This window comes from Grammomys surdaster, unplaced genomic scaffold (genome assembly GCF_004785775.1).
Source record: "Grammomys surdaster isolate TR1022 unplaced genomic scaffold, NIH_TR_1.0 165, whole genome shotgun sequence".
NCBI classification, from domain to species: Eukaryota; Metazoa; Chordata; class Mammalia; order Rodentia; family Muridae; genus Grammomys; species Grammomys surdaster.
Genome location: NW_021604613.1, coordinates 3586441 through 3614398, shown reverse-complemented (window position 1 = coordinate 3614398; position 27958 = coordinate 3586441).

Here is a 27958-nt window from a genome sequence, read left to right as displayed (position 1 = left end):
ACCATGTGTGCTCTTTTGTGACTAGGATACCTTACTCATGATGCTATTTTCAAGTTCCATCCATTTGCTTGCAAATTTCTTGAATTCATTGTTTTTAATAGCTGAGTAGTACTCCATTGTGTAAATGTACAACATTTTCTGTATCCATTCCTCTGTTGAGGGACATCTGGGTTCTTTCCAGCTTCTGGCTTTTATAAATATGGCTGCTATGAACATAGTGGAACATGTGTCCTTGTTATATGTTAAAGCATCTTTTGGGTATATGCCCAGGAGTGGTACAGCTAGGTCCTCAGGTATAACTATTTCCAATTTTCTGAGGAACTGCCCAGAGTAGTTGTACCAGCTTGCAAACCTACCAGCAATGGAGGAGTGTTCCTCTTTCTCCACATCCTCGACAGCATCTGCTGTCTGAGTTTTTGATCTTAGCCATTCTGAATGATATAAGGTGGAATTTCAGGGTTATTTTGATTTTCATTTCCCTGATGACTAAGGATGCTGAACATTTCTTTAAGTGCTTCTCAGCCATTTGAGATTCCTCAGTTGAGAATTCTCTGTTTAGCTCTGTACCCCATTTTTTAAATAGGGTTATTTAGTTCTCTGGAATCTAAATTCATGAGTTCTTTGTATATTTTTGATGTTAGCCCTCTATCAGAGGTAGGGTTGGTAAAGATCTTTTCCCAATCTGTGGATTGCTGTTTAAGGCCCGAACATGTAAAAATCCAGGAAAGTGGCTCTTGGAGCCACTCCCCCAATTGGGTCTGAGATAGAAGAGATTAAGTATAGATTTTAAAAGATGTTAACTCAGAAACACCAGAGGAGAGTGTGTGCTACCTGTGGGAGGTTTAGAAATGCCCAACCATTGAGCTAATCAAGGCATACCAAAATTAGCTGGTGTGTGTGTCTCTGTGTGTGTGTGTGTTTCATTCCCAGAGCTCTTGGGTGGGTGTAGAGGAGACATGTGTGCCCCACAGGGAACCTAAAGCAGATTAACTAATTCACCACTATAGACTGGGGCCAACGTCCTCTGTGTTGTCTCCACTGTGCCAACTATGAGTTATGTCCCTACATAACTTATTGATGATTATGAGCCATGAAGGTGTCAACCAGGTGACCATGCATGTTCTCTCCTTTTAGTTTACAACCTTTACAATATGGCAGCTGTGACCACAGGGCGTCATGGGTCAAGAATGAGTATTTATTATATTACACTGTATTTATAAAATCCTTTTATAATCTAACCTTTTTTTTTAAAGATTTATTTATTTATTATATATGAATACACTGTAGCTGTCTTCAGACACACCAGAAGAGGGCAGCGAATCTCATTACGGATGGTTGTAAGCCACCATGTGGTTGCTGGGATTTGAACTCAGGACCTCTGAAAGAGCAGTCAGTGCTCTTAACCACTGAGCCATCTCTCCAGCCCCCTTATAATCTAACCTTAAGAGTCACAGAATATTACTTTTTAAAAAATTGTTCTACTACATTAATGAGTGTGAGTGTGTGTGTGTGTGTGTGTGTGTGTGTGTGTGTGAAGAGAAAGAAAGAGGGAGAGAGGGAGAGAGAGAGGTGGGGGTTCTATCCTGCTACAGATTTAAACTCAAACTGTCAGTCTCGGCAGCAAGTACCTTTACCAGCTGACCCATCTTACCACCCCTTTCCCCATCCACCAAGGTATCACTTCTGCCATATTCCCTGGGGTCAGCAAAACACTTGGAGTACCTAGAAGCAAGAAAAGAGTTCTCTTCTTGAGAGAAGAGCAACAAGTCACACTGAAGAAGCTCTATGACTATGACGACTCTTGGAAGACATAGTCTGTCCCCTCGTGGAGCTAGCAGGAACCCTCTGAAAGTATACATCATCTTTTTCATATCTGCATCTTCCTCTGCAGGGAATTCTGATGATTCACAATATTCTCAAGGGGCCTAGAAGGTAGGAAGGAAAAATGAAAGAAAAGACACAAATTCTATCTTGGTAGAAACAGTCAAATATTTCAACTGTTGTTGTACCTTAATATTTAATACTCATTGAAAGAACCCTATCCATGTATACTTTGCAAAAAAAAGAAAAAAGACTGGCTTTGACACTGTGACTATAAGTTAAATGAACCTGGAGGGAGATGCACACACATACATAAGTATGTTCTGAATTTTAAGTAGAAGAGCTTGATTAAATGAAATTTGTATTTTGGATCACTGTTCCCATTAGAAATACCTATATTTGATAGAGAGAGCTCTAATCAGCTATAAATATTCTACACACAATTGGGGGAAATTTCTCTGTAGTCCCCTGCAGCACAGTCCTGCCCAGAGCAGCAGCTTGTTTCCATCACTGGGGCATGATATTTGGTTGCTTTTATCTCAGCACATGTAACATTAACCACTATTATTTGAGCACAAAATTATCTGGTTTTTATTACTGCGCTTGGTTCTTACAACCCCTCAGGATCCATGACTACTTCAGATAAGTTGTTTTGAGATCCTGCCTTTTTGTGCTCCAATATTTGCTTAGTTTCACCAGCTTGTCCCTTTGGGATTATGGTGAAAGCAAGAAGGGCAAACAACGAGCAGGTAGCCTGGAGAGGGATGGTAGAATCCCAGAGCAGCGACATTCTTTACCAGAGGTAAGGAGAAGTAACATGCCAGTCAACAGACTAGCTATATTCAAGTCAGGAGCTTTACTTGAAATGGGTGTGACCCAAAAGTCTTTTTATCTTGCGTAATCATGTCCCACATAACCCCTTTTGTCTCCTAAATATTTATTTGCTATTGTATTTATATTCACACGTTTTTGTATGGGTATATGAAGAGAACAGATGTCTTTGGAAGTCAGAGGTGTCAGATTGCCCTGGAGCTGGAGTTAGACGAAGCTGTGAGCCTCAGGTAGACATTGGTGCTGAGATCTGCACTGCTGAGTCATCTCTCCAGCCCCATGTGACCCTTTTGTTGTGCAATGGTATTTTTCACCGACCAAGTTACTTAGAAATAGATCTAAAGGCTTGATTAGAAATAGGGCTAATTACTTAAAGCTTTTACCCCTGTCGACTAGTGTTTATGGTAATAGAAGGAATATTGCATGATACAGGAACGTTGCAGAGGAGAAATGTATACACCAACTCAGCTACAAACCCTTCCATCTACAACTGTTACCTGCCTGCAGGATACACTGGTGCAATAGTGGTAGAAAGCTTGTGGGAGTAGCCAACCACTCTCTGATTGGATTTCAGACCCACTCTGTGAAATGATACACAGCCCCAAAATGGATCAGGTGGTCAAGAACCTAAGAGTAGATAGGTCATGGACCTCAGAGACTACCAAATACTGCTCTTTTGCTCAAGGAACATGGCAAGAAACTGACTCCTAATGACATACTACTTTACTTATAGATAAGTGCCATGCTCAAGCATCATCAGAGAGGCTCCTGTAGCAGATGGGAACAAATACAGAGATGCACAATCAGACAAAGCACAGAGAGTGAGAGACCTTGAAGCACTCCATCTGAAATGGGGTATCTTCATCGAATCCCTCCCCTTAGAATTCAGGGAACTCTATGGAAACAGGGGAGGAAGCAGGAAGATTGTAAGTGCCAGGGAGATGGAGGACACCAAGGAAACAAGGCCTTATAGACATATATGAACTCACAGAGACCATGACAGCATGCACAGGGCTTGCATGGGCTAGATAGGGTTCTAGTGCTGAAAGAAGAAGTGGATACAAGCCCCCATTTCCAAACCAGAAGCTATTTCTAACTGATAGCTGTTCACAAAGAAAATACTGGTTTTCTATAATGAGATCTCACTATATATACAAACCATGCTTAAGGACAGACTCCAAGCCAACAGTAGGTGGCCAATACAAAACAAACACTGGCATTTTTGCGGCTTCTTTGACTTACAATGCTTTTTCTGGGTGTTATTATTTTTTCTGTTTCTTATCTTTTTTTCTCCTTATTTGTATATATTATGTTTTCCAGTGTTGAAGTTTTGCTTGTTTGTTTTGTTGTTTGGGTATTTCCACGTCAGTGAATGTGTGTGTGTGTGTGTGTGTGTGTGTGCATCCATCTACACTTGTATTGATGGGCCAATGGAATCCTGTTTTAAGATTAAAAGCCATCTTGTTACAAGGTCAAAATAAGTTCATTGCTGTTTTCTGTAAAACTTGGATTTGACCAGGTCTTGACACATTGTTTGAAAATTGACATAACTTCATACTCTATACCTTAACCTCCACCCGAATATGGCAAGATGTGCTGCCAAATACTTCAGCCAGGTTCCTATGCAACCAAAATTCCTCCAGAAATTCCTCAACCTTTGAAAAACCCTAGTCTTGCAGTTTTATGGGCTATATAATATAAATCCCATCTTCTCCTGTGTTCAATGATATTTTCTCAAACCTGATTTAGGGAGATAACTCTGTCTGACAAAAAAATAAAGCTTGTTTAATTTAGGTAAGAGAATTTGGGCAATGGACTTTACTGTCACTTGGTAAGATTTCTTCAACTTTTTCTTTGGCTTTTTTTTCTCCTGGTAGTTTGTTTGCTTTGTTTTATTCCAGCTTGTTTTTGTTTTTATTTTATTTTATATTATTATTTTAAGATGCTTGTTTGTACTCTAGTGAGAGAGGAAAAGAAAGGGTGTGGATTTGGCTGAATGGAGAGTCAAGGAGGTTCTGGGAGGAGGAGAAACCATAGTCAGAATATATTGTGTGGAAAAAATCTATTTTAATATTTTAAATTTAAAAAAAATAGGGCTAATCCTTGGGCCATGGATACTCTCTAGGGTGCTTCATATTGGAAGTCCCAACCATCTTATCACCCTGCTTTTAGCAATGCTAGGATAATGATTAGACCTTTGCAGTGATTGCCTGACCCCAGCAGTCAGTGGGTGGGCAGCTTTTGACTGCTCAGATGCCAAGACCTCATTAATATTTTTCCTTTTAGTTTTATCATCCATTGATATTTATTTCCTAAATTGTTTCATTACATTTTTTTTCTGATGCTGGTATTTCTTCTCTTGTTAGTTATAAGACAACTGTGAGCAGAGCTTTTCTTTGTCAGTGAGGGCTATCTTCTAACTTCCAATAATTCTTTTCATAGGACGGGCAGACGATGGCTACTCAGAGTTCAGAGGGGCAGGTTACCCTCAAGAGGGACAACAAGCTGAGCCTGTTGTTTGGCCTTTTTTTTTTTTTAATTGAGTGCCTATAGATTGGTGGATATTGTTTACCTAATTTTTTCAATCATTTGCCATTTTTATTCTATTTAATTGTCAAATCTCTTCTACTGGACAATGGCCAACAGCCTCACCTTTGATATATAAAGATCACCCAACTTAGAGTGTCTATAGCATATCTGTGGCCCTCGTGCCACATTATAATCATTGATTTAAACCTACTTGTTTAATTAACATTTACTTAGTTTATTTTAGGTGTGAGTACCTGAATCTATGTATGTGCACCATGTTTGTGTAGATGCCTGTAGAAGACAGAAGGAAGTGTAAGACCCACTGGAACTGGAGTTACAAGTGGTTGTGGGCTGCCCAATGTGAATTTTCTGTGAGAGCAGCAAATGCTCTTAACCACTAAGCCATCTCTTCAGTCCCCAGAATAACCCACTTTTAATATACATTTAGTTCCATTTTCTAAGTGTGAAAGTTATGATTACTAATAGTATCAACATTAATATGATTTTGAGTCCATGAAATAAGACCTACAATAGTTTCAGTTGTGGAGTGTGTGTGTGTGTCTGTGCGTGTGCGTGTATTTAGAATAGAGTATCATGCTGTAGCCTGAAGGGCTGGCTTCTGAAGTCACCGTGTAGCAAAGTTTCAGCAATCCTGCCTAGTCTCCTAAGTGTTGCATTGCAGTCATAAGCCCCTGTGTCTGGTTCATTATGATATGCTAAAAGAAAGCTGACCAAATTTCTACTAATAGTTATAGTACTACTTATAGCAGTGAAATGAAGGCATTGTTGATTTGTTGTTTGTTTTGTTAAATTATATCCCACCAATAATATATAATATATATTATTCTCTAAAAACCACAAGTACATAGGAAGTCAAAATTCTCTACTATGGAAAAAAGGCATGGCTGTCATTAGTCCCTCCTCTTCTTTCCCTCCGAAGTCCCTGGGAAGAAAGGAGGCCCTTAGAGTTGGGGGGTGGGGCCTAGCTAGCTACAGTGAGGACTAGCCTGTCAACTTATATCCAGAGAAGCTCTGAGCCCCACCCTCCAGGACTATTGGGTGACAGCCCAGGAGACAGGCCAGAAGACACACTGAACAAAGGACTTCTGAAATATGAGACGGGTGTTGATCTGAACAGCCACTGCAAGCTCGAGATAGGCAGTGTGTCACCTGAGTGAAGGAGCCTTTCATAGCAGCTTGGCACTTAAAAAGAGTAAATCTCACAAAGAACAAATAGAATAAATGGAAAGTAGATGCTTCTCCTCGTCCAAAATCTTTCACCAGACAGCATGTGGCACCAGCCTGATATTTTTGGGTACAACGCACAGCTTGTAGCTATGATTTATCATGTTGGCATTTGAGCACCTTATCACCATATGGGAGGGAAAGATCTGGTTTCCTTCACTTCGGCTGTGTTTGCAACCTGTGGTTCAGGAGCCCTGGTGTTAATTCGGAACTGTACTCACATGTCTGCTGGAAAGCAACAAGCAGAAAAGAGGCGACGCTTGTAGCCCTTCAGAGGGCTGGAAAGGTGAGGACATCCGGGGTTCTTCCTTGGGTAAGCTGAGACTGTTGGGATCCACAGAGGTTTGTTTCTTGGCTCTGGCTTCCCCTTTCTTTTCTAACCCCCACGCCTCAGCCAGAGTAGGAGGGCAAACAGCTTGTCCAAGCCCCAGGCTCTAGCTGCCCTCTAACTATTCAGTCCTGGTCTCTGGCACATCTGTTCTTTTCACCTCACACACACTGTTGTTCATTACAATCCAGCAACATTCATTATCAGGAGCAAAGTGGCTCCTTCTCGTTCGAGCTGCTTCCTTAACCCTTGACCTCTGTAAAGTCCCTGGACCACGTGGTAGTTATTCCTGTCTGAGGAAGGGCCAGCTTGAAACGTCACTTCTCCGAACCGGCGTTTAAATGCAGATCTCCTCAGTTTACAACTAAACCCAGGTCCTTCTTTTTGATGTTGATATTATTCCTACTGTTTTGTTTGGTTTTACTTTTTTTTTTTTTTAAACAGGGGCTTTTGCAGCCCAGGTTGACCTAGGATGTGTTTCATAGCAAAAGATAACCCTGAATTCCTGATCTTCCCACCTCTACTGCAGAGTGCTGGAATTACAGCTGTTCTGTTTATATGATGCAATCAAGCCCATTACTTGTTGTATGCTGGGTTAATGCCTATCAGACACCTACATGCCAAGCTCATGCAATCCTTGATGAAGGCAAGACTTGTATTTCTAGAAACAAAAATAACTTGAGAATTAATTTTAAGATTTATCTTTATTGTTTCATTTATTGTATATGTGTGTGTTACCTGTGTTCAAGTGTACCTTCAAAGGCCAGAAGAGGTTGTTGGATCCCCTCGAGCTGGAGATACAGATGGTTGTGAATCACCTGATATAGCAACTGAAAACCAAACCCAGGGCAAACCATGGTCCTCTGGAAGGGCACCATGTTCCCCAGGAATGCAATTCTCTTGCCTTGGCCTCTCCATGGAAGGACTAATGAGCATGAGCCATCAAATATTCTCAAATATTGAGTCTTAAATTAAAACAAGAAGAGGGGGAAAAAAAGAAAGAAAGATCATTTCTAGATCCTGTCTGAGTAGTCCATTGGAAAACCTCCATGGGAAAAGGTAAATTTGCCTACTGCTTGCTCACTGGATGCTGATCAACAGTAGCAAGAAGTAATGCTGGCACAGGTGTGACTCACTCTCAGAAGCCTTGCTGAGTAAGAGAAGCCTGTCACAATCGAGGGTGCACAGGAAGGAAAGGCAGACAATGGCACTGTGAGGGCAGAAAGGGAATGGATTTGAAAGTGACCTTCGGGAACTTCCCAGATGAGGAAAATATCTGGGTCTGGACAGATCAGGCTACGTGCCCAGAGCTGCATGCTTCCCTCAGAACCCACATGTGTATTTATGATCTATATACTTCAGACACACAATGCAAGCCCTATAAAACTTGACCTATAATATGCTTATCTCTGATAACTAAACGTCAGAATTTGTTTTAGTGATTTATATCTTTTGAGGTATATAAACTGCAAGAAGAGACCTTTCAAAGTAGAAACAATGTCACATGATGATGCACACACAGCAAGCACTTGATAAAAAAAAAAGCTGTTTATGAGTAGTTGTGTAAGAATGGTCATTGCAAGAGTTCATTACCAAGAGTTCTTGCTTAAAGGACGCCTCCTTCCAGACCAGACACATAGTACAATTCAGCAGTGTACACAAAATGAAAGTTTCCTAGCCCTAGGAAAACATTTTTAGTAATCCTCTGTACACTTTTATGAGAGTACAATAAATCAAACCAACACCTTTTATGATTTTGCCACCTAACACTATTACTCTATCAAAACTCAAAAGTATAAAGTTATATTTTATGAGAAAAGGTACTCTATCCTGAAATGCAAAGAAAGATTTTTTTTTAGATTGAAAAAAATGTATAACCAGGTGATCAGTGCCCTCTGATTGAGCTCTGTGCGTTGACTCAGTTCTATATGTACAGTCCCCGTGTGTGATGGATCTCATGGGGCTTAGTGTGGGTGCCGTCAGTCCCTCTGTGTGATCCTCTAGAAATGCAGAACAATCAGCTACTCTCACAAATCATTCTCTGGCTGGGCTGGTGACACACTCCTGGTAACCCAGGAAAGACCTAGGCAAGAAGTCCAAAATTTCAAGATCAGCCTGAGCAACATAGACACACAAAAATAATAATGAATAGCAATAATGATGATGATAATAAGTATTATTAAATTTTAAAATAGTAAAAATATGTCTTAGGATAGCTCACTGGTAGGACTGACTGGTAGAACACTTCTCTAGTATGCATCGTGTCCTGGGTTCAGTTCCCAGGACTACACATTTACACACACATACAAGTTTACTCCTGAAGTACATACTAGATGAGTATTATGTCTATTTGTATAGTAGAATGCATCTCTTCTAAGTCCTAGACAAACAAGACAAATTACTGAGTAGTGTTTACCCATCTTAATCATGGTATGTTCCCAGCAACAGCATATGAAGACCTTCCTTTAATAAAAAAAATTTGTCTGGGTTTTTGTGAATGTGTTTGTACATGTGTGGGTATGTAGGTTCATGTGCTACAGAGGACAACTTCATGGAGTCACTTTTCTGTGGGCTCCAGGGAGCCAACACAGTTCATCAGACTTGCATAGCAAGTGCTTTTTATCCAATAACCCATCTCATCTGCATGATTTTAATATTTTTATCCACTGGGGAGTATGACAAAGAAACTATGCAGCAAAGCAGAAAAAATGCAAACCAAACTGTAACCTCTAGGTTAAAAGAAGACAATTCCCATCAGATTGGGACTCCACACTGGTACAGAGTTGTGAAACATTCTTTTACCACCAGGGATCTCTCAAATATCCCAATTGTTTTGTCTTTAGAGAATTCACACAGTAGATGAAATAAACAATAAAACATTATAGGACAGATATTACAGAAGAAATACAATTTTCTGCTTCAGTTTTTAAAAGATACATTTTAAAGAGGGAAAAACTAGAAATGATGACAAAGTAAGGTTACCTCAAAGCTGTGGAAAGGGTTTTACCCCTTTAACATGTGCAAACATTCGCTTAGGGAGGGAAGCACTAGAGCCTTACCCACTCACTGACCACAAGGGGAGTTCCTCAGTCAACCTTGTGTAGAACCCTGGCCATGGGTTAGAAACACATCTTGGAATACCACCACCACCAACAACAACAACACCTCCACCACCAACACCAATACCACTGCATCCATCACCCTCACCACCACCACAGCTATCACCACCAACACCCCATCAGACCATCCAAGTCAGAGTCCATAGGGACAGATCCACAATCAGTGCTGCAAGAACCTTCCATGGTTTTGAGGCTGGAGAAAGGCTGAGAGTCACTGACTCATTCCAAAATATTGATTGTTAAGCACTGAGATACAAAAGTAAAAATTTAATACATTCACAGCTTAACTGGGAGATTTCTCAGAAAGTAAAGGTGTTTGCTGGGCATCACGAGAACCCGAGTTTTCATATCTAGATGTGATGGCACACCCCAGAGACAAGCATATCTCAGACACTCACTGGCCAACCAGTTTAGCTGAAACAGAGGGCTCTAGGTTCAATGAGATGCCCTGGCCCAAATAAATAGATACATAGATAGAGACATAGATGGATAGATAGATGATAGACAGACAGACAGACAGATAGACAGATGGACAGACAAATACATAAAGTGAAAAGTGATAGAGGAAGCACCCAAAGTTAATCTCTGGCCTCCACACAGTTCCACACAGGTCAGCATACTCACCATACACATGCACACACAGCACTACCCAGCAGAATGGTGTTTTGGCTGGAGTGCCCTATGATCATCTACTGGGAGTATCTACCAACAACCCCAGTTTGTGCCAGGTTTTATCTCATACACACAAGCCTGTGATGTTTAATTTACAAATAGATACAGTGAAGGATTTGACTAATAGTCTCTCCACTAATCTTTATACCTTTCCTCTTTCCTTGAGCACATGCAAGCATCCCTTGCTTACAGGATAGCATGATTGACAGTACTTGCTTCACACCATCCTTTGCCCAACCCTTTAGAGCAACTCAGTGCTTGCTGGCATAGCGCACAGCTGTCAGTTCAGACACATTTTTCATCCACAAGTCAGATTTTTTTTTCTTAACTAAACACTTGACGCAAACTGTGGTTATAGCTTTTAGAGCTTGAGGTGAGACAGCAAAACCAGTATAGATTTATTTTTCCTTCCTTACACTTTCACCAAAAATTCATTCTTATCAGCGATCCCAGAAAACTCAATAACATAGCTTCTTCCTTCCTTCCTTCCTTCCTTCCTTCCTTCCTTCCTTCCTTCCTTCCTTTCTTTCTTTCTTTCTTTCTTTTTTCTTTCTTTGTTTCTTTTTCTTTCTACTTAAATTGAGAACTTTCAATTTTTCACTTTACAGCTTCTCTTTCACACAGCTGAACTGTCAGTATCACTGCTGTGCACTTTCCTGCCATTATTAAATAAAATAAGAGTAAATGAACACAAGCACAGTGGTCAGGAGAGTGGTGATGTAATGGGGACAGGGCTACAAAATGACCAATAGGCAGGTGGCATGCAGTGTGGCTATACCAGACAAACTGATAGTTCTTGTCTCGGGTGAATAGGACAGAATGACACAAATTTTCATCACAGTACTCAAAATGGCACATACTACATTTTTTTGAATTGTTTGTGGATTGGTTGGTGGATTTTAATACAGGATCTCATGTATTCCAGGCTAGCCTCAAACTTGATATATAGCCAATGGTGTCATTAAACTTCTGATCCTCCCAGCTCTATGCTGGATTACAGGCACACATTACCATGGTGTTGGGGATTGCAAACACTCTACTAACTGAGTCATACCCCCAGCTCCTGAAATTTTGTGTTTAATAATTTCAGACTACAGATGATCACCGATAACTGAAACCACAGTGAATAAAATGAGTGTTATTCTCTTAATTCTGTTATACCCATAACCTGCCACTCACTGATTAAAATTTCCAGAACTATGTTATAAAAGTTTAATATCATTTTCCTTTCCTCATATAAAATATTCTTTATATCTTTTCTAAGATATTAATATTTCTTTACCTTCTATCCTTGACTAAACCATATTTTGGAAAAAATTATTTTAAGTTGTCCTTAAACATAACTTCAAGTCCCAAATGTGGAGGAAATTTTTATTTATTCTCTACCAATAAAGGAAAAATGGGATCCAAAGACATTTACATTGCACTGGCTTAACCCTCCAAGGTGGTTTGAACCATAATGCTAAAATCCCCAGTAAATGAATATGTGACAAATACAGAAGTAACCAGCACCTAATTGACTAAAAGTCCCAATAGTCTACACACAGGTTCCAAGAAAACCAATCATATGACGTCACACCAATTGTCGACATGCTGCAATAAATTAGCAAAGCTTTTATTTACCCACATCCTTAACCACACAGTGTTGACTACGTCTGTAAACATTAGGAGGCAGAGGTGGTAAGTAAATTGTTCACAAGTGTAAAGGTTACCTGTGCCTTTGCTGAACACAGTGAGACAAAAGAAATACAACTGAAATAGAAAAATTAAGTAAATACTATTATTGCGGAAAAACAGTGCACATTTAAATAAAGCTAAATGAAAGTGTAGAGATGTATGTCCTAGGTGGGCAGATTAGGATGGAAGGCTATTTTATTATACTACTCAAAGCAGACCACAATTTCAAACTTACATGCAGTTTATTACTGAAAATTACCATTTAGTCACTTTTATCACATTTGACCTCAAGTAATTGAAATCATAGAAAGTAAAAAAAATGTAAGGCCATGTACTTAAAAAGAGGTGACTGCTTGACTGCAGCTGAATCATGTGACCAGCAAGGTGGCTGGCACAAGTTGCTCAGACAGTCAAATGCTTCCTTTCCCTCACCTTTGTTTCCTGGAGGCTGAAAGCTTTGAATGAGGCATGGTCTCCATGTGGTCGTGTGTTTAAACATGTGGTCCCCTGTTAGTGATGCTGTTTTGGAACGTTATGAAACCTTAGGAAGCGGAGCCTGTTTGGAGGCAGTACGTCAATGTGGGCAGGCTTCTACAGTTTTTAAAATGTGATCTCTCAACTTCCTTCTCCAGCCACCTGTGGCCACACCACTCTGCCTTGAGGACCCTAATCCATGTGAGCTTTTCATCTATAAGTCGATTCTGGTCATGGTGTTTTATCACAGTAACAGGAAAGTGATGCAAAGGCCATGAGCTGTGTGGTTTCACCCTGCCCCACATCCCTACCACAGATGCCTCCTCGTAGGTCCAAAGCTGCAGCACTGACTGATCATGGACTGGAAAAGTCTTTTCTCTTTTTAAGTTGATTATATCAGGTACTGCACTCTAATGATAGAAAGCTGTTTGACATACGTGCTGTCTTTTGATTCTTGATTTCTGTAAGGATGAGAAGTGGCCCTGGTGGCTGGTTGTCCTTGCCTATGTGTGGACACAGGTCTGGTGCTGTCATGTATTCAAACACTAAATACTGGCTTCGACCGATCTGGTTGCTCCCCCACCCCCAGGAGATCCTCACTTACATCAGCTTTTCTTGTGTAAACCTTGCCCCCCAAAGTTATCCCTGGTTGATTAATAAAGATGCCTACAACCTGAGCTGAGCAGAAGAGAGGGAAGCAGAGTGAGCTTAGGTTCTGAGGCATGGAACACTGTGAGAGAGAGGAAGAAGGAAGGAAGTCGTCAAGGGGTAGGTAGATTGTGATCACATGGTCACAAGGACTGGCCTGATGGAATAGGAGCAGCCCAGACTGATCATGGTAAGTGATGTCTCTAGGATCACCACAGGGAACTAGACAAAATAGCATAATGGGTTGATGTCTACCCAGCTCTTGTGCTCTAATTCGTATTATAAATCTAAAGGTCCCTGTGTCTTTTATTTGGGAACTAAATGATCTGAAGTGGGACAGAAACCCCTAATAGATGTTTAAAGGGGTTGCCCCAGAATCATGATAATCACAACAATGACCCTTACAAGAGGAAGCATCTTGGTTAGAAGCAAGAAGATTGCAGCAACAGTAAGAAGGCCTGAGTCGAGGAGAGCTTTGAGGAGATACTGCATCCACAGCTTTAAATGAAGAGGGCAGGGCTACAGCCAGTGAATACAGAAAATCCAAGGGCACAGAGTGTCCCCTAGAGCCCCGCTGAAATGTCTGGGCCATGGCTCTCACGAAAGCTCTACACCCAATAGTGTGTGAAAGCTGTGGTTTTCAAGCCACCCTCTGGCCAGCATGTCAGACTTGTCGGCTGTGAGACCTAGAGAACAATATTTTCAAACTCTCCGGGAAATTCCTATATGCATCTAAATTGTGATCCACCATCCTAGAGGCCAAAATGTCAGAGAAGAAGGGGGCTGTGAGACAGCCAGCCCCTGGGCTGCCCCTTGAGCTCTGTCATCCTCTCACAGGCTATCATTTTTATATGACAGTAAGAGTGGGAAGATGCAACCTGCTGAAGATACCACGTGCATAAAATTTAGAGCATTTTTGTGTTAAATTGTGAGACAATCCCTCAACCTTCCCCTTACCAGAAGACTCAAAGGACCCACGGTCTCTCCCACCAAGTCAATGCCCAGAACTTTGCCTCTCAAACGGCTCCAGTTGAAAACTTCTGGTTTTTAGGCAGTTGATCTCATAGGCTTCATGTTCAAATTCCTCACAAGTATACACTGTGTTCTTACGGACATGAATATTCAACACTTCCAAATATTTTTAATAAATCTGCTGGTCAGCTGCCTCCTGGTTCAAGTGTCATATATATATATATATATGTATGTATATATATATATATATATATATATATATATATATATATATATATAATTTTTTTTTTTTTTGGTTTTTCGAGACAGGGTTTCTCTGTGTAGCCCTGGCTGTACTGGAACTCACTCTCTAGACCAGGCTGCCCTCGAACTCAGAAATCTGCCTGTCTCTGCCTCCCAAGTGCTGGGATTAAAGGCATGCGCCACCACTGCCCGGCTCAAGTTCTATTATTTTAACTTCATGGTTTTCAGCGGCTGTCTACACAACTTGGATTTTAAAATTCTTACCAGTAGGCTCCAGTTGCTGCTTTTGGAGAATGACTATAAGGCAGCACTAACAGGTCTCCTGCGTTTAATGAGAGAAGCCGTGAAACCATTGCCTTGTGTGATTCTTTTTGCTGCATCTTCCCAATAGAGACTCTAATCTATTCAGAAAACTCTGATACAATGTCTGATAAGGTTACTTATTTTTATCCTTGCTTTGATTAATAATATTCAGAGATAGACTTTAGACTTCATATTTAACCAACAATTAGTATAAATCTCTTAAGAAAATGCATTTGTAACATACCTGAAGAAATAGCCCGTTAGAGTCACATTTGTCAACCCCAATGCACAATTGCTTCAACATTTACTTTCTTTCTGCCTATACTTCCTGGTGTAAATCAAACTTTAAACAGTCTTTCTTGTTTAGGTGATTATGAGGAGTAAAACCTGCAGGACTGACCCTACTTCAAGCCACATCAGCCCACATTAGGCCATTTTTGTTTAAAGGTCCTGTGGCCTTATGCAATCCTATGTAATATATGCTACAGTTGTCTCTCCTCTAGAAGATAAGTTGAACTTTTCTTTAGACAATGCCTATTAACTAAAATTAGCCTATTGGACAAATTAGTTAAAGGTGAACTATAAGCTTTTGTTCATTAATGTTAAGTCACTATGAAAATAAGACACTTGACATCAAATGAGTTACAACCACATGCACTTAACTGTTTTCAAACTAGAGTGGGGGCATTCCTGTGTTTAGTCCAACTAATATACATACATAAATGTATAGATTTAAGGCATGAATTTTTTTTAACTAAACCCTAAAATAAGCTTATTTTAAAAGCATGTGTGTCTTTGTTGGTTTTGGTCTTATAATATGTGAGGGCCAAAAGCTTCTGTATTTTAAGAAGAGCAGAAGTTGGTAACTCTGTTCTATCTTCTGCCATTCAAGTTACCATATACATAGAAAAATACAACAGGATGGGTGACTGCTAGGAAAGAAACAGTCATTCTCTCCATTCAGGAGGCTGGAAAGGCACAGTCAAGATGCTGGAAGATGTATGTTCTAGTGAGGACTACAGGATACAGGCCTTCTTACCACATACTCATTTGGAGAAGCTCCTTTTCAAAGGGCATTAATCCAACCCACGACAGTCCCACCCTTCCTTATAACCTAATCACCACTCAAAGACACCTCCACCAAGTAACATATTATTGAGGAGTTTTTAGCACATCATTTTGGAGGAGGAGAAGCGCCAACATTCAGACAACAACATACCCTCATGTTTTTGTAGACATATGAGTCCCTACTATAAACACGATACTTTAACTACATACTTTAACTGTTGTTAGTAGAAATGCATTGAGATGATCATGGACAATTGACAATACCCCAACATCACAGATTATCAAAGACTCCAATACCTGGCACGAGAAGCCCCCTTGTGAGTTGTTTGTCAGGGTCATCCAAGAGACTGCTAAACATTATAGACTATTGCTGTTGCCCTAGGTTGCCTCCCACAGGTTAAAGATAAGTCCCAATTGATGAAGATACTAAATATTTCCAACACAGGTGCTTCTGACATAAAAGCCTTCTCCCGGAAGACTAGCTTTTATGGTACCAAAAGTCACCATGCATGCTTCCAAGAGAGGGCAGCAATGAACACTCCTACCCAGATATGATGCCTGTAAACTAACAACAACAACTAACTAACATGCTAACACAATTGTTAGGGTGCAATAGTGGCTTGCACACTTTGGTGGTAACCAACAGCTTTCTAATTGCACTTAAGGCTCACTCAACAATAGGGAAATCATGTCTGGTACTAGAAACCTAACCAACTAGCCCAGGTTAGTGAAGTCATAGTCCTCGAGGAGAAACTAGAACCACAACTTTACTGAGCCAATATAATTTATAACAACCTTCTAAATATTTATCCTTACACCTACACATAAGTATAGGTCTCACCCTCATCAGAGAAACATCTTGCAACAGAGGCCATTACAGCAGTCAACAACCAATGGATGAAAATGCAGAGACCAAGAGTCTGTATGGTGCCCAGGCCCAAATGATACATCTACAACCAATTCCTGTTCCTAAGGCTCAGGTATCATTGTGGAGAAGAGGGTGAAAAGATTGTAAGGTCTAAAGGAACAAGAAGTTTACTGTTTCTCTTCCAAATGTCAGAGATAGCTACACACATTATCAAATCTCACCAACATGGCTCTCTGAACAAGACCTGAACCAGGACTACACCAATAGACACACTAACAGAATGGAGGAAAGCTCACGAGGCCTCAACATTACACAAGAACTATAGGCAACTAGGGGATGCTGAGAGCAGGTAAAACAGTCTTCCCTAGAGAGGAGCCACATAGCTGGCTATCCAAAACCAAATGATCATCCCTGAAAACAAGTACACCATATAGACTGAGCAAGTTGTATTTATATATTTAGGTGTGTGTGTGTGAAACAATTAAAGAAACAAAAACAGAGGCCATAAATTGGAGAAAAAGCAAGGTGGGGGGGGGGTACATGGGAAGGGCCAGAGGAAGAAAGGTGAGGGGAAAATAATTTAATTATGTTTTCATTTCAAAACATTTTTTTCTCATTTTTCTTTTGTTTGTTTTTGTTTTTGTTTTGAGACAGAGTATCAGTGTGTAGCTCTGGCTGTCCTACAACTATCACTATGTAGACCAGGTTGGCCTCAAACTCACAAAGCCTGCTTCTGTTTCCCCAAGTGCTGGGATTAAAGGCATGTTTCACCATGCTGGGTTTCAAAACATTTTTCCCTGAAGCTCCATGGAAAGACAATTTTATAGGTTAGTTCAATGTTTGGAAATATTCTAATGTGCTAATCCTGTCTTGATAGACATTTGTTTCAATGGTTTTAAGTCAGTTTACAGAGCTCATGTGCAATCATCCCTCACCCCAGCTCAGTGCCAGGCACCGACCAGTCAGCTCAGTGCCAGGCACCCACCAGTCAGCTCAGTGCCAGGCACCCACCAGTCAGCTTTTTGTCTCCATGGTTATGGCTGTCGTGGCATTCATACAATTGGGCTTTCAAACTCTGTGTCCTTGGTATCTGCTTCTTTCCCTGAATGTGTTTTCAAAGTACGTTCACATTGAAGCATGCATTAAAGCTTTGTTCCTTTTTATTGCCAAACACTGGTGATGGGGTTTAGCATTTGTTTTGGTTTGGTGACAGGATCTGTGTAACCCAGGCTGGTCTGGAATTCTCTATTCTCCTGCTTCAGCCTTTTGAGTGTCAGGATTATAGGCATATGCCACCGCACCCAGCCATTTTTGTTAACTTTCAAAAGGAGAAACAAAAGAAAAGAACCTTCTTATTGAGCTAAGGGGAAATTTTGAACCTAGTGATCCTGGCCAGCAGAGCTGGAGCTAGTGAGCAGGATTCTGAGGCCAGGCTAGGGGTGATGTGAACACTCTCCCAAGCCTGGATTCTGCCTTCAGAAAGAAGCTACTCCGTTCTTTACCGGTTGGGGCTCAAGAATGACTCTAAGTCTCTGATGGTCAAAGGTTTTCAGTCCCTCTGTAATTAGTTCTTCATTCAGTCATATCCACTCACATCTGTGTACCAGGAGCCCCACCCAGACTTACTCCATAAACACAATTATTAACCCTGCTTTCCCTCCTTGTTTTCACATCTTTTAACTCTGTCCCATATGTATCTGTTGATATCATTGAACTCATAAGAAAAAAGACAATGTTCTGAGTTGGATTTCAGCACTGGGACATCACTGCCAGGTATTTCCAGTTCTGCTTCCATTTGATAGGCCAAGAAATATACACAGCTTTATAAACACTTGGATGGTCCACATTTCTTCTCTGTGTGTATTTCTTTATATTTATGCTTAAAAAAACCCACCCAGCTATTACTGAATACGTTTTTTAGTTCTAATGCTTTCCTGATAACAACCTACACACATCATAAAATTTTGTTTTTCTAGTCTTCACTTAGAGCCCAGGACTCCGTTAAGTGCCTGCTCTGTTTTGAGGCAGCTCTGGTAATGAGATCCAGCACATCCTGCTGCAGTATCACACGGGTTTCTGCTTCCCATCCAGCTACTCAGTGTCAGCCTACATATATCTTAAGAGCAGTTAGTGCCTCTTTTCAAATCTCACTGTCTCCAGTAGTTAGGATTATGTCAGTAATGAAAGAGAAACCTTCAGGTCTCAGTAGCTCAACAGACTAGAGCAATGGTCCTCGTTCACATAACAACTGGCGGTAAGAGCAATCAGGAGATTCTGCTCACAGTCCTTCAGCAATGTCTTCCACATGTGTCTTCTAGGCTCAGCCTGAACTAACAGCAGAGAAGGGGAGAGATTTGAAGGTCTTGTGAAAGATGGTGTGAGTCAGTCCTGTGGAAACATCTTGACAGGTTTCTGTGGGAAAAGATCACTCCTGAACCCATAGAAACATGTGAAGGAAGCTGAGGGTTATACCTCATCACTATCCCTGAAGGAAAATCAAAGGGGACTGGAAGAAAACCAGGGTCTACTATTGAACTATGTTCTAAAGGAATTGAAAATCAAAGGCAAATAGATAAATGTTAAAGATAGAACCCATTTATTGATGTGGTGGAATATTGTACAGCAAATAAAATGATGCTTTTAGAAATTATTGTCCAAAATAAACATGTGTTGATTAATATTAAGAAAAAATTAGGGTATAAATTTATACACACATACACACACATACACACACACACATACACACACACGTATATATGTATGTGTAAAATTCAGAGAGAAATGTACAAAATGATATATATAATCTGCATGAGAGTGTAGATTTGTGAAATTTTCTCATTAATCTTATTATCCAAACTACTTTCAATCTACTACTGCAACTATAAATAAAATGTTTATTCTTTCAAAGAACAATAAATGCATAGCCAAATCTATATTTTCTATGTAGAAACTCCCTCAAATTGAGCTACTTCAAGTCAATATCTATAATAATAAAATCAGGAAATAGCAAAATCAAATAATGTACATTTCTACTTAATAAAGTGAAATGAGTAATATAATTTTTAAATTATGTATTCCAGAAAAGTACTCTGAGATAGAAAAGGCCAATGTGATTGTTTCAAAAATGGCACTACTGGAGTAATGCAATTTTTACTTAATTTTCCTACCAGAGCTTTTTTACTGTTTTAATTTCATTTGCAAACAACAACAACAACAAAAAACCCTGTGATTTCTAAAAAACTCTTGCCTCTTCCCTTCCTCCTCCCTCCCTTCTCTCCCTCTCCTCTCCCTTCTGCAATATGTAACCTACAAAAATACATTTCACCTAGCATCTGGTTCCTAAAAGCAGCTTCCTGTGTCTGTCCATGTACTTCTGTATTAGAGCAGACAGTAAAAAAGACAAAGGAATCAGCAGACTTACTACCACACTGCTGCTTTCTCAGATTCAGAACAGAGTGGCCAGGTTTAGAGCAACTTCTACGACCCCTTTCTATGATCAACTTCAGATCTCTCATGATCAATCAAGTATTCTCAAATCTCAGATACTCGCCTAAAATAAGCTGTTAATCTCGCCTATCATCAATACTGCAAAACTCTGTGTTGTAGTGTTTGTGTCAAGGGCTGTTAATTTTAAATTACAATGAGCAATAACCATCTTTTCCAGCCACTGTGAAGGTCTGCAGCTTTGGTCAATTAACCCCTGGGATTCCATGATATCGTCTGAATTCTTCTCAAAATGGCATTCATAGTGGATGCCATGAAGAGAAATCAAGAGGTTGTGCACAGCCTAGTACAGTGACGCTGTTGGTAGTGGCAGTCACTTGTGCTTTGTGTCTGGTTCTCTGGGCAGGTGTGGAGTCACAGTCGGTGTCCTCACTCACACTCTAGAGCTCTAAGATTATTTTTTGTTATGAATTTGTGATTTTTCCATTTCCAAAAGAGAAAGGAAAAACTTTAAATTCCAGATATCTTACTAAACACCTTTATGATTCTTTCCACTTAGGAGCACATTTTTATCTGACTTCTGACCATCGTTAACATACAGTGGGTCCCCATGAATGGCAAAACATGTACAGCTAGTAACACAATTCTGGGATCTAATCTTTAATATTTTGCTAGGGATTATGAAGAAACTTATAATTATGTTTTACTTTGGATTTACCCATCTTTCCTTTATCTCACACTGAAATATAATCAAAATCAGCCTGTTTCCATTCGGTTGCAAATCCCCGTCTTAAAGTTCCTATTCAAAGTCTCCCCAATTTTCATTTCTCTGTCTTTTCTTATTATATTAAATCCTGATATCTGGAAATGAAACTATATAGTAGCATTACCCTGTTCTTTTAAAAATACAGATCATATCTATTCTTTCTGCATTTTCCACATTATAACCATGGTGGGTTTTTTTTTTTAATCCTTGACAGGTTGCAATTAGATTTCTTGCTTGCCATTGTATTATAGCAAATACTGTTATTATGGTAGAAGTAATTCGCTTTATTTAGTGTACTGCTCAGATAGTCGGCCAGATGCCTCTGATAGTAAAATGTCATTCCCATTCTTTAATTATAATTTTTAATCTTTTCTGGTTTGCCATTCTTTCAGTAGATTAATTACTTTTATTCTAAAATTCAGAAATGGTCTGAGTTTGATGATATTTATTAATATGAATTATTATTTCCTATTGCTTTTCTCCTGTAGAAGAGTGGAAGTAATTTTGTTCTTTTCAAACTTTTTGACCTAGTGACACACACTGTCAGAGAACAACATAGATTTATTTAGAAATTGAAATTTTTTAAGTTTTTAAAATTATATGTACATATATGTGTATATATCTGTGTGCCACATATGTGCAGGTGCCTGATGAGACGAGAAAAGGGCATTAGAGTCCCATGAAGCTGGAGATGCAGACAGTTGTGGGTCACCATGGGTCCTGAGGACTGAACTCTTCTTTGTCCTCAGGAGGAAGGAGCATGAGTGTTCTTAACTGCTGAGCCATCTCTCCAGCCCCAGCTGAGTGCATTTCTGAAAGTTGTTGTTACTGACATTTCAATGATTGTCAGTCTTAGAGATATGTATTCAAAGGCTTTGGTCACACTCTAAAAGATGTGCATTTTTCTAAAGATGTCTCCTTTGTCTATAGTTGTTTACACACAAGGGGCAAGACAAATGAAAAAAATAAGATATGAAGCATATATAAAACCAACATACACGTAATCAAGTTAGAACATGCGTCTTATCCGTCTGACAGTAAGGAGCATACTGATCCTACATCCCTAGGATATCCCATAATGCACTGATGCACTGCACTCTTTTAATCTGTGTTGAATGGGCAAATGCATTGGATTGTGCTTCAGTTTTTGACTGTCTTGCTGAGTACATGGATAGTTCAGTTCAGTTCAATTGAGCAAGTCAGACAGAGTGAGCATTTTGGAGAAATGGAAGATAAAAGATAGGCTTTATAAACTGGGTGGCATTTACTCAGGTTCTGTGCCTCCTCATTCTGTGATTTAGGCCAAATTATTTTTACCTCAAAGCACTGATTGATTGATCTATACAGTAGGTATGTGAGGACTTTGCTCCAAGATTAGCTGTAAGAATTTAAAAGATCCTATTTACAAAGTGCCAGAAAGCTAATGTGATAAGAACACTGACGCTTCTCAGGTGTTAGGGGTATTGGATGTTGGCAATCTACATACGTGTCAGTCATTACTACCTAACAGGAACAAAGAACAAAAAACAACAGCAACAACAGCAAAGCCCACGCATAACTGGTGACTCTCAGCAGTAGGTTGATGCTCATCTTTTCCTTATTTCCTCCAGGGCCATTTTGAGTCTGCCTCTGTCATGGTCTTAGCAGGAGATGTGAGTCTCCCTAAATGAGCGCAGCCCAAGCACCCTACGTGTCATGAACGTGTCACAGAGGCAGAAACATGTCCTGTAGCCAAAGCCAAGGAATGGGCAAGGTACTAAGCCTGGTGCTTCAGAGCAACAATTGAGTCACACAGCGTAAGCAACCAGAGGTAGGTCAGAACCTGGGGGCTGGGTTTGTTTTTTGTTTTTTTGTTTTTGTTTTTGTTTTTTCTCTTCTCAACTCTTGCCTTCAACTATAATGGTACAACATAAGCGAGTCGCAGATAGAGCTGTGGTTTGGGTCTGGAATGCCTCCCAGAGGTTTAGTGTAAAAGCTTGGTCTCTAGCTGTGGCCACTGCTAGCAGGTAATGACAAAAAAAGTTAGGAAGCAGTGTCTGTTGGGGTAAATAGGTCATTGGGGTTGGGCCTTTGAAGCATACCGGAGCTCCAACCACTTCCTGTCTTTCTATTTCCTGACAAGGTAAAAGGGCCTCCTATGTCACAGGCTTTTCACACTGTGATATTTTGCTTCACCTCAAGCTGAGAAGTAGTGGCCCAGATGCCCTTGGGCTGAAACCATGATCCCCAAAAAAGCCTGTCCTCCTTTATATTGTGTGTCACATGTTTTATCACAGTGACAACACTGTGACACGGGTAGAGTTCTGTCATACACACAGGGGGAAGGCACAGAGCTGCTGTAGAGATTGTCCTGATAATGTCAGATCTCCAACCACGTGAGGTTCTCTGATGGCTCTTTGCATCAAAGGTTTACTATTGTGGCAGGTTTACCAACATTTTGGGTAAAAAGGGCTAACATTTTTCCAAATCTGAACTTTTGAGACTCTTGAACCCTGTGCCTGAAAAAGCAACCATGCCTGAACAAACTCAAAACAAACTCACAGTTACCATTACCAATTTTATCGATGGATTCCTGAAAGCATCTTTAATATTCATAAGTGGACTTTCAAGAATATTCCAGTTGGCAAAATTGCTGCTATGTTTCGAAGTGTAAGAAGGAGCCAGCTGACATAGAGAAGAAGTTCTCCTAGGAGCTGAGTCTTTTCTCCCTATCAGGTACCCACTCCCACCAGGCATTCCTAGATGATACAAGAATTGGGCCTAGGTGTTCTAACTGTAAAAGACCAATGTAAGTTGATGCCCCAGATGCTGTTTTCTGTGTCATCTCTACTCCTGCCATGGATGGTAAGTTTCTGTTAAACTGTGTCTACAATTCCAAACATAGAGTATGCAATATTCAATAGGCACTGTTTAATCTGTCATTATGAAGATGTCTGTGGACCTCTTATTCTCTGTTGCATTATAAAACTAAGACTGTACATTGGAGCTAATAAGGGATTAAAATCACCATTTAAAAGTTTGAAACAAATCACAACTGTCAGGTTTTATTCAACTTCCATTTGAGAACAAAGCATTAGAAAATAGCATCTAGATCGTCACTGTTAAGTCTTTGATCAAACAAAATAAGACAGGGAAAATAAATCTCTGTCATAATCTCCTTCAGGTTGTGTGGTTGGTCAAGCTCAACTGTCTGTACAGAGCTCCTGTCACATCCAAAATGTCCCTGCCAACCAAAACCTCAGACTCTTAGGACTGTCCTTTATTAAACTTTTATTTTAAGACAGGAAAACTAGATGGAAAGCAGTCTCTAGGCTTTAAAAAAGTTGTCATGACCGGGGGGTGGAGGGGGGGCAGGAAGGACAAGATATTTTCATCTTTGGCAGGATCTAAGACTCATCAAACCCCAAGAGAAGAAGTTCTGCTCTGTGTGAAGTTACACAGGACCCAACCAGAGCAGTGTGAATTGAGAGTGCTCCCTTGGGTGCACTAGGGTCAGCTGCATGATGACTGCTAACCTTACAGTCTGGGGAACAGAACTGTGGGACCTCTACAGCATCTCAGCTGATGAGGCACTACTGGTTCATGATCATAAGAAAACAATTCAGGCCAGGTGTAGTGGTGTGCTCCTTCAATTTTAGTGCTGGGGAGGCAAAGGCAGGCTTATGTCTGTGAGTTCAAGGCCAGCCTGGTCTACATAGAAAGTTCTATACCAGCCAGGGCTGCACAGTGAGACTCTGTCTTAAAATATTTAAAACAAAAACAAAACTGGGTCTTCTCATTAACTTATTTTATGTTTGTCCTGTTTCCCTTTTCTCTTATTCCTCAGCTTGAGCACAGCCAAGACTATCTAGTAACCCTGTGAGTCTATTTCTAGTGGCTACTGGCTCTATTTTCAGATGAGCTTTGTTTTTATACAAACCTCTGTAGATGAATGAGTCCAGTAAAAAGTTTACTGTGTTTTCTTCTTCTATCTAGTCTTTAATTCTTTCACTAGACAGAGTGAAAAACTAGACTTAGCTGTTAGAAAGTTGGCAGCCAGTATTTTGAATTCTTTCTTAAACCTGACCTATTTGCCTTGTTCATGAAAGCCATTTTCTCTTCTACATTTAAATTTTAATCTTAGAAGCATAAAGTGTTCTAGTTAGAGAATTGCACTCATAATATACATGTCATACCATTGGGCTCTCTGTTATAATTTTACCATTTGTTGCAATAAAATATGGATCCATGTGATTTCTTATAATATGTGGAACAAGCTTCATGATTAGATTATTAGAACCCCTCCTTTATTAGTTTCTAAATTTGTGAAATAGTATTGAAAGCCTTTTAACACAGAGAATTAAGGAATTCATTCTTTTTCTGGTAATAATTTGACAATAATAATCAAGCAGGTCATTGATGTGTAAATGGGATCATTAACAACAGCATCAGCAAATGCAAAGAATTATACTTTTTTTTTTTTTGGTTTTCCGAGACAGGGTTTCTCTGTGTAGCCCTGGCTGTCCTGGAACTCACTCTCTAGACCAGGCTGGCCTCGAACTCAGAAATCTGCCTGCCTCTGCCTCCCAAGTGCTGGGATTAAAGGCGTGCACCACCACTACCGAGCAAGAATTATACTTTTGTCCTCAATGATCATCACATTTATTTTGTGTGTGTATGCACACACACATGTGCACTTGTACCACGGTAGAAGTACAACTTGTAGAAGGAGATTTTATCCTCCTACCATGTAGGGTCTAGGGATTGAATTCCAGTCACTAGGTTTAGCATCAAATGCCTTTACCCAGTAAGCCATCTCAGCAGCCCCTAGTCCTCAATATTTGATCATTATAAAGTTCCACAAAGCTGTATCCCCTCATCTAGATACTTGTATGTGTGCATACACATATAGGTAGATACATCTATCTCTGAGCCTATTGCATACACAGCACTGCAGTCCACTGTAGTATGTGCATTCTTAATTTCAAGTATGTCTCTCAAAAGAGCTGCCATCCACTTCCATATACAACCTGGTTTCCAGCAGATCACTGACTTCAGGTAGGTGATGGAAAGATGGATTTATGAAAGCCCTTAGATCTGTCTCTTTTCTTGGACACCTAGTGCTGTATTGCCAATCCTTACGGAAATCTGAGTCCAAAAACTGAAGCTTACATATTGCAAATGTGCTAAAGCCAATGTGTTCTTTCCACAAACACTCAAAACTTTAAGTAAATATCAGTGGGATTGGTAGTAGATTAGTCTTACCTCAGTTTGCCTATAATTTCCTGGGTCAGAGCAAGTTCCAAGAAAAGAACAGTTTAGGTCCAGGAGTGGTCGCCCACACCTTTAATCTGGGCCTGGAGGCCTATATAAGGACAATGGAAGTAGGAAGGCTTCCTTCTTCTTCATCTGCTTGCACTTACTTGCCAACACATCTGTTGGAGCCTACTTCATCAGGATTGCAGCTTATTCAGACCAGATGAAACACCTAGCTTTGTGGGACCAAGCAACTACTAGAATCTTGGACTTTCCATCCACATCTGCCCCTTGTTGGGTTAGCTGGACTGTAGACTGTAAATCATAACAATAAATCCCTTTAATATATAGAGATATTCCATATCTCTATGACTGTGACTGTAAAGAATCCTGACTAAACAGCTGGTGTGATCCAAGACAATGGTTGACATTGTATTTAATGTTGGAAACAGGTACCGTTCTGATCAGCAAAAGTGTTCTGTGAACTATGGGACTCTGGACCACAGGAGTTCTCGTCCAATGGTTTCCTCTAAGGAATTATGTGGTTGACCTTGTCAGATTCTCACAAGTTGTTTCCATGCAAAGCTAGTGGGACTTGACACTCATTCATTCATTAATGAAAAGTTATTTTTATATCTCTCATACTAATTAACAATCCTCAAGTGCAGATTTCACAGAAAAATTTGAAGTGCTCAGTAATCGTGCCTGGAGTGCACCTCTCTGATCGTGATGCTTCCAATGCTACTCGGTGCTAGGACGCAAATGAAGAATTAATTTTGCTCATCAAACTGTTTATCCTGAAGCATTTTAAGGTAACCTTTATATAAGGATGCTTTATATAAGCAGCTCAGACGAAGCTGTAGACTTTTGTTCATTTTCGAAACTCCTCATCAAATGGCAACTATGGCACTATTGGAGACCTCAGGGCCTTGCAATGTGACACAAAATGGCAAGGTTCAGCCCTGTTTCATCTGAGCTGCAGCTGGAACTCCATGTCCAAAACTGAGTAACAGAAGCAGCATCTCTTCTTCTCTTCCCTCTGCAGGCGCTGCCCACATGTCATCAACTACACTGCTGGGGGATGGCGGATGCATCCTTGGTGGATCTGCTTTAACACCCGTTTGCTAGATCACTACAATGAGCTGAACAGTAGCCTCTGAACGAATATCTCCAAGTCCTACAACCAAACTGTTGATGCAACCTTATTTGGGAAAAAAGATTTTGTAAATGTAATTGAGAATCTTCAGCTGAGATTGTCCTTAATTGACTGAACAGTGCATAAATCGGGTGACAAATACCTTTATCAATAATGTTCTTTAAATCAGAAAAAGATTTGATTCCATCAATAGAGGGGGAAAAAAAAGAAGAGGAGCTGTGTGAAGACAGGAGCAAGAGAGGAGTTACCTAGCTGCAAAATTAGTCACTGGAACCTTAAAGAGTCATGGGGCATCTCACCTTGGTCCTCTGGAGGGAACATAGCCTACTAAACATTTTGATTTGGAGTTTTAGCTTCCAGGATTATGAAAGAACAAACTTTTATTATTTTAAGCCACCAAGGTCATGGTAATTGTTCTCTTAGCCCTTCAAAAGTAATACTGTTTTCCAAGTCCTGCTAAACTGTGTTAATATTTTTTACTCCATCCTATGTGCTACTGACATAATTTAGAATGCTACCATTTCTCCAGAAATATTTTGGTTAATAAGAAAAAAGTCAT